An 8,102-nucleotide genomic window follows, 5' to 3' on the forward strand; every position below is an offset into this window, starting at 1 on the left:
ATAGATACACAGGGAAGAAGCCACCGGGCCACCCCCAGCTCCCAGGACAAGAAAAGGTGCCCCCGACTCGGGAGAGCTGCAGATGAGCCATGACGCCCATGCAGGACACGGACTTGGCCTTGCTCAGGCCGCTGGCCCCGGGCCGAGCGGACGCTCTCATGGTGGTCGTGTCGTTTGGGCTTCTATACATTTTGGGTCAGTTTGGACCATTCACGTTCTAGAAAACGTATCATTTAAATTTTTTAAATGGATTGGCGGAGTTTCACATAGCACTGCCTGGCATTTTTAATCATCTTCGTATCTGTGCTTACCTCCCCTTCCTGAAGATTCACGTGTGCCATTTCTCTTTTTTCCTGGAATAAACTTACCAGAAGTTTGTCCAAGTTCGAACTATTTCAGAGATTTCTTTATGGCTTATTTTTAATTCAACTGATTTTCTGTTTTGCAAGTTATTCGTTTTTCCTCTCAATTTTACTAATCTCATCTTCTGGATTTTCTCGATGCTGTTTACATAACTGTGGAGTCCTTAGTTCACTGAATCTAATATTTTTGTTTCATAAGGAAAATGTACCTGAACGTAGCGAGCAGCCTTTGTCATCCTCACTCCGTAAATTTTAATAGGTGGTGGTGACACTCTCATTAGAATGATTTTATAAATATTCTGTAATTGCAGCTTAATTTTTTTTAACAAACGCAGTAACTTATCTTTTTAATGTTATTTAAATCAAATGGCTTGGTGGTTTGTTAGTTTGCTTAATTTTTTTGTGGCCGGAAAACACAGCCTGTAAAAATTCCACTTAAAATTTTTTTCAGTATTTAGTTTTGAGAGCGAGCAAGCGGAGGAGGGGCAGAGAGGGAGAGAGAGAATCCCAAGCAGGCTCTGAGCTGTCGGCACAAACGTGAGATCGTGACCTGAGCGGACATCAAGAGTCAGATGCTTAATGGACGGAGCCCCCCAGGCGCCCCCGGAGAGTGACGCCATGACGAACACAAGTTCACTAAGGTCACTTCAAAAAACAGATCTTTCAGTGGAAGGACAAGAACACCTTGCCCCGCCCCCTCCCGCCGCAGCCTGGGGTCGCTGCTGACGTTCCTGCCCCCGGCCCTCACTGCTGTGGTGCGTGGTGCGTCCGCAGGTGGGAAGGGCCGGGCCTTCCGGAGCACCGGGGCCCATGCCTCAGTTTCCCCACCACGCCAGCTCTCCGTATCTTTGTCTGATGTCTTCCTCCCCAACGATACGGCTGCCTCGTCTGACGGCAGGTGCGCCCAGGCTGGGACACACGTTCCTCCCTCGTTTCGGTTTTCAGTGCCTTTTAAGGAAACCTGTTTTTCTGACAGCCTGCAGTGAGTCACCCTGGCCCAGCAGCCAGACACCGTGCTCCTGTGTGCCCTTGGTTGGTTTGCTTCCGTTTCTCCAGTTGTGGGGAAAGAAAGCAAAAATAGCCTGATGCCTTTTAGAGACTGGATGCAAGAATCAAAAAGGATTGTGACTTCCTCCTGCCCGTGCACAGAACTGCCGCAAACCGGGGTGTTTTGGAATCACATAAATGCATCCTGCTCCGGTCCTGGACATCAGAGTCCAACATGAGTCCGAGAGGCGGAGTCAAGGCTGGTTCTTTGCGGGGGCTCCGGGGACAGCTCGGGCCTGGCCCCAGCGCCCCCTCAGCTTCACGGCCGTGGCTCCCTCCCCGCTCTGGTCAGACCTGCCTCTGCCTCACTCCTGTGACTCTGTGTCGCCTCGGCCGGGAAACCCGGGAGCATCTCCCATCTCGAGACCCCTACCTCAGTAACATCTGCAACACGCCTTAAAGCTCACGGTGAGTTTCTTGGGGGCCCTTATACAGCCCCCCTCTGTCCCCCAAACCTTCCTGTCTGTCCTGTATGTTCTCACCCCACTGCAACCCATTCCGCATCAACCCGAACCCAAAACCTCTCCTCGACTGTGGAATTAGGTGTGGGTGACATTCTGCCTCTGATCCATCCATCCTGCCTGTGGGGCCCCGGGAAACGAGTTATTGGCTCCAAAAATGCAGTGGGGGACAGGCACAGGATGACAGTCACACGCATTTCCATTTCAAAAGACAAAACAAACTGAAGAAAGAAGGGAGTCACCCGTCCCAAGCAACTTCAAAATTCCACCAGGAAAGCCACTCGTTGTCAGGGCCTGGGAACAATCTGTGGCTCAAGACTTCGCCCTCGGGGCCCCGGCTGCGGCCCTGACAGTCATCCGTCCGTGTCCCTGAAGGGCTTCGGGGGCGGGACACGTTTATGGCTACGGTTCCTACAGCCCGTTTTCTGCCCGTAGCATTTTGAGAGCCCCGCAGCCGCCTTTTATCCACCTTGGCTCAGCCCCTTTCAGCCCGCGCTGTGGCCTTTCTCCTGGAGCAACAGCCTCAAGGCCCGTGTGTCGCAGGGATTCGCTCTGCTCTATGAGACAGTCTCCCAGGCCTTTCCTGAGGGTCTCACTTCCGGTCCTGGCTTCTGCTGAGATGGCTGGGGGGCCCAGAGCCCCCCAGAAACCTGGTCGGCACTCGCAGAAGGTGGTCCAGCCCCGGCCCTGGCGCCTTCTGTCCAGCACACGCTTTCCTGACCACGAATGCCCCGACGCAGCATCTTCTGCAATCTGGGTGGGTGGAGGGTCCTCCAAGGCACGGGGGACAGCAGCCCCCGGGGACGCCCCACTCTCCGCCTGCACGGAGGGGGCAGCTGCAGTCGTCCCAGGGCAGGCTTGTGAGAAAGGGTAGGTGGGAGCTGCCAGGAGCCCCCGCGGAGGCCGGGCCGGCACGCTGCGTGGTTAAGGGACTCGGAGGGGACCCGAGCGGCAGCGGCAGCAGCGTCTACTTAGAGGTGGCGGAGCTGTGTGAGGGCTCATCCGAGCAGGCGCAGTGGCGATGCGGGCTCTCAGCAGATGCCTTCTCTTCCTTTTATCCACAATGGCCCTGCTTCATCCTGCCTCCTTGTTCTGGAAGGTTCCTTGGAGATCAGAGAGGTTTAAATATTGAAAGACCTCGCTGACAATGCAGAACCTGCTTGGGAGTCTCCCTCTCTTCCTCCCTGTCCCTCCCCGACTTGTGTGCGTCGTTTCTAGATGAGTGAACGGATGGCCGAATATCAGAGGACAAGCCGGAGCCGCAGGACCGCAGGCTTCCCACCCGCCGCGCCTCTCCTCCGTCTGGTCTCAATCATCTCTGAGCACACACTCCTCGCTCCCCCTGACCAGCCTGCTACCCCCCGACAGAGGAGCGAGGCCACCAAGTGCAGGCGCCCAGGACGACGTGACTGGGGTGAGGTCACGACACGGGGACTTCTCTGTCGCGAGCACACGCCATGCCCTTAACGCATCTGCCTCTGGGGACGGGACTCTGGCAGGTCAGCTTTCTGGCGGCTCCACTGCTGTCTGTGGAAGCGGCTGACGGTCCCGTTGGCGGCCTGGCTCCTATACCTGGGGGGGCTCCCCAAGTCCGCGCGGCCGCTGGTTCTCCCCACAGTGACAGCGGCTCTTCCTGTCACCCGTCCCTTCCCGCCGGCTCTGCAGGGCCACGGCCAGGCGCTGGCCCTCGTCCGTGCCACGCCCCCCCACGCCCGCAGGGTGCCGGCCTGGCCCGAGGCCACCGTGCTCCCCCCAGCCGACCGGACCCTTCCCCGGAGGAGCTCACGCATCGCCACGGACCGAACTGTGTCCCCCCAATTCAGTTGTGGGAGTCCCGACACCCAGCGCGATTGTGTTTGGAGCGCGGGCTTTTAGGAGGTCCGATGCGGTCCTAGAGGTCAGGGTCCTAATCTGGTAAGACGGTGGCCTTACACAGCTGAGAGAGAGAGAGTGCGGTCTCACTTTGCACGCGCGCACGCCAGGCACGGCCGCCCCGACACGGTGACCGTCTGCACCCCAGGAAGAGGCCCCACCAAACACAACCCCGCCGGATCTTCCCCGGGACCTCCAGCTTCCAGAACGTCCCTGCGGGTGGCTGGCTCAGTCACCCCAGCAGACTGGGACACGCACATGCGCAGCAACGGGGAAGCAGCAGCGCAGCCGGCGAGGCCTGAGCGCCCCGGCCCGGCCCCGGGCTAGGACACAGCTTGTCCTCAAGTCCCAGACCTGTGTCCCCTTACTGCTGCTTCCCCGAAAGTCCTGACTGAGGTGCTGACTCCCGGGTCCTGCGTCTGGACTGTGGTGTCTGGCAGGACTCTCCTCCGTTCGGATCTGCCACCCCGCGATCCCAAAGACCCGCGCTGCGCGAAGTCTGCCAGGCAGCCCAGCAGCCACGTCCCCGGAGGCTCAGTCCCCCCCAGAATGCCCTGACTCCGACCCAGGTTCACAGCCAGGCTCCCCGAGTGGCGGCAGATGGAGCCTTGGCTGGTGCGGGCCGGCGCTCACGGACGGCTCATGACGTGGGGGCCCCCGGGTGGGCCTCCGGGAGGGCCAGCCCCCAGCTCCCGCCACACCGGACTCCGCGGCACGCTCTCCTGGGTGTCGTGTCCTCGCTCTGAAATGGAGCTGGAGGGAGCGTGCACCTGCCTGGTAATTAAGGTTAATGAGCACACTCCATCTGGCAGGCGGGAGGGCGAATCCGGCTTTCTGAGTGCACATCCTTGGCGTTCGTCCCAGCCGGAAGGCTCCAGAGAACGGGGATAGTCTTCTGGGGCGTGTTGCAAGGTTACAGAGCCCGGCCCCGGCCCCAGAACGGACGGAGGTGCCCGGAGGGAAGCTCTCTGGGGTCTATGCCGGGGTCTGAGGGCGACGCGAGGCCGACCCTGGGGCTGCAGAGTCCGTGCAGAGGCCAGACCGAGACCTGCTGTGCCTTCCTCCCCGGGCGCCACCCGGAGCCCATGCACGGGCCTGGCGGGGTCAGACGGCGGGCTCGCTCCAGGGTCCGCGGCCCCTGCTCCTGAGACCCAGAAAACTCCTTCTCCCCACACTCCAGGCTCCTCTATGGGAAATGGATGTGTTTTCAGGGCACAGTTCGAGGAACTCGGGGATTTCCGCGGACCCGGAAGCGCGGCCCACACTCGGGGTGGCGTCCCTGCAGGGTGAGTGGGTCCAGGAGAAGGTGTGTTTCTGGGGAAAATGACAAAGCAAATACACTCAGGTAACAGACACAAACTCTGCGTGACGGGGATGCAGGCACTAATTCTAACTTCGTGTGCGCTTTTCTTAACTCTCCCTGACAGGTAAACAGGGGCAGGTCTGGGCCGCATGGTGAGTAGGGCACTGACCGACCCCCCCCCCCATGTGCATCCAGGTTTAACTTTAAAGGCTCTTTTCACTCCATATAAATTACATCCTATTTGAAGGATCGGTCCTCAACTCTTTCACTTAACCACATTTTTTAGACCTCATTTGTGTGTGTGTGTGTGCGCGTGCACGCGCGTACACTCGTCTTTTTAACAGCCTCAGAGTATTTGCTGACACGGATACGGACCTGACAGCGTCTCCGGCTCCGGTACTGACACTCGGTCTGTTGTCACTTTTTTACCGGCACAACGTTGCCAGAATGAACGTCTTTTGGAATCCCAGCAAAGGAACGGAACTCTGACCAGACACGTGCGTTCTCACCGCCAGGCCAGGCTTCCACAGAGCCGCGAGGGGCTGTCCGCTAACGACCAGCGTGCGCAGGTTTCCTGCCTTGCAGAGAGTCAAACATCAGCTGCTGAATAATCCCCCGCAGTTCACCGCACACACTGTTCGTCTGTCTCAGGCGCTGGGAAGGGACGCTAGGACTCAAGGCGTGCCAAGAAGCAGCCCGGGAAACTGGCTTCTCGATCGGAGCCCCGGAGCACAAGACCGCAGAAGTGTTGCAGGAGCAGAGTGGCCGCTAGCCTGGCTCACAAGAGGTGAACCCCACCCGAGTGAGCTCAGCTTCACACTGGATTAGCTCACCTGCCTAAATCCTAGCTGCTTCCCAGGGCACGCCGTGAGCCTGGGGACATGACAAGTGTCCTATCCGTACTGGGCATATTCGTGAAACTGTTATCAGGTGGATCAAGAAATCGACAGGGGTGCCTGGGGGGCTCAGTCGATTTCGGCTCAGGTCTTGATCTCACGCTTCGTGAGAGAAAGAGGGTGGAAACGGTAATGAGCTCCCGAGTTCCTCCATCTGTAATAGCCGGGAATAAAAAGATATTTAACGTTGGCAGTTCAGTTACAGAAACGCAAGCACAGCTAAGAGCAAAGAAACAACCCAACGCTAACACTAGTGACTAAAATCAGGCGGTGGAAGAGAACAGAGAAATAGGAGTGGGAATCAGGGATAAAGGAAGAGTCACAAACAAATCAAAAATAAAAATCAAATGAACAAATACAATATTCATCTCAACTCGGTGCTTCCAAGGTCAAAAAAGAGACCAAAAATCCAAGAGAAAATTGGATAGCAGGTATCAACAGGCTAGAATAGCAGCGACCCAGCAATTCGGCTCTGGATTCTGCACCACGAGGAACCGACGCAGGGTCTCCAGGGGGTATGTGCACACACAGGCAGCACTGTCCACATGGACGGAAGCAACCCAACCACCCGTCCGTGGAGGAATGGAGTGCAATACTGCCCAGCCTTACGAGGAAGGAAGTCCTGACCGCCGTTACCGCCTGGAGGACACGATGCTGAGTGAAGTGAGCCGGCCAGAAAGGGACAGGGACCACAGGATCCACTCACCTGAGGTCCCGAGAGGAGTCACGTGCCCGGAGACAGACCAGGAGGGGGTGGGTGCCAGGGGCCGGCTGTGTAAAGGTGACCGAGTTTCAGTTTTGCAGGATGAGAGGTCAGCAGACGGACGGTGGGGATGGTGGCCCAACACCGTGAATGTCCTTAGTGCCCCCGAAATGCACACCGAACGATGGTCACTGCAGTAAATGTTACCTGATGTATATTTTACAAAAAGCTCTGTGCTGACAGCTCAGAGCCTGGAGCTGCTTCGGATTCTGTGTCTCCCTCTCTCTGCCCCTCCCCTGCTTGCACTCTGTCTCTGTCTCTGAAAAATAAATACTAAAAAAAATTTTTTAGAGTCAGACGCTTAACCGACTGAGCTGCCCAGGCGCCCCTAAAACACTATAGCTTTTAAAAGGAGAGAAAAAGCAGCATTAAAGTGTTTGGCCCCAGCACCGAGCCCCGAAAGGGGCCCCCGGGCCAGTCCCTCTGTGTCTTGTGGAGTAACGGGCCCTCACCTATTCTGTTGCAGCCGCCGCCGCCCACACAGGGGCCTGCTCCTGAGCGAAAGGCCACCGCTGTCCCTGGCTCCTGCGGTCACTGGCAGCCACGCCCCTCACCCCAGCCCTCCGGAGTAGCCCCACCCAGAGTGCGGGCCCACCCGGCTGCCCTTCTGACGGGGTGACCACTCCGACCAGCAGGTCAGTGCCCTCTGGGGACGGGGGAAGGGAGACAAGGTGTGAGCAAGGGAGAGGCGTGGTCACTGGGTGACAGATATGCTGGGCCCCTCGGCCCGAGGTTCGCCTCCGTGTCGGCCTGAAGTCCAGAGGGACGGGGGAGGGGTCCCCACTTCGCCTCCGCCAGCAGAGGGAGAGGCCTGTGGAGGTCAAGTGTGCAGAGACAGCAGCCCTGCGCAGGGAGCCCCCTTTCATCAGAGCGCGGCCTCCCGCCCAGGGGCCCAGGGACCACGGAGTGCACCCCCCAACCCAGGACAGGGCCTGGCCCGCACTGGCCTCATCGCTGCCGCAGCAGGGAGGGGCAGGCGTGCGCGACGGTCATCTTGGGTTCCCCACAAGGCGGGTCCCTGTCCCTCAGTGGGGGGGCGACGCAGGCCCTCCACGGGTCCCCCTTCGATGCAGGGGCTCTCGTGCAGTCCGTCCATATGTTCCGTTCAACATTCGCTTCTGTAACGCTCTGATGACCCGGGGTTGGCGCTGGGCAGACCCGGGGTTCCCGGCAGGGGGGGGCAAGTGCGGGAGCCCCATCCCTGGTCACCCGGCGGCACTGGCTGCCACAGACCTCGGTCGCCCACGAAGTTGGGGGCCGGGTCCCTGAAAGGGCTGCATGTGTCCCTGGCCCTTCTCACCCTCAGGAGGGGCCGGGCAGCAGGCGGTCCCTCTGGGGGCGCTACCCTGACCCCAGGCCTGACTGTGGCCCCTCCTCCCCATTGACCGCTTCTCCTAG

The sequence above is a fragment of the Crocuta crocuta genome, unplaced genomic scaffold (genome assembly GCF_008692635.1).
Source record: "Crocuta crocuta isolate KB4526 unplaced genomic scaffold, BGI_CrCroc_1.0 scaffold7, whole genome shotgun sequence".
Taxonomy (NCBI): domain Eukaryota; kingdom Metazoa; phylum Chordata; class Mammalia; order Carnivora; family Hyaenidae; genus Crocuta; species Crocuta crocuta.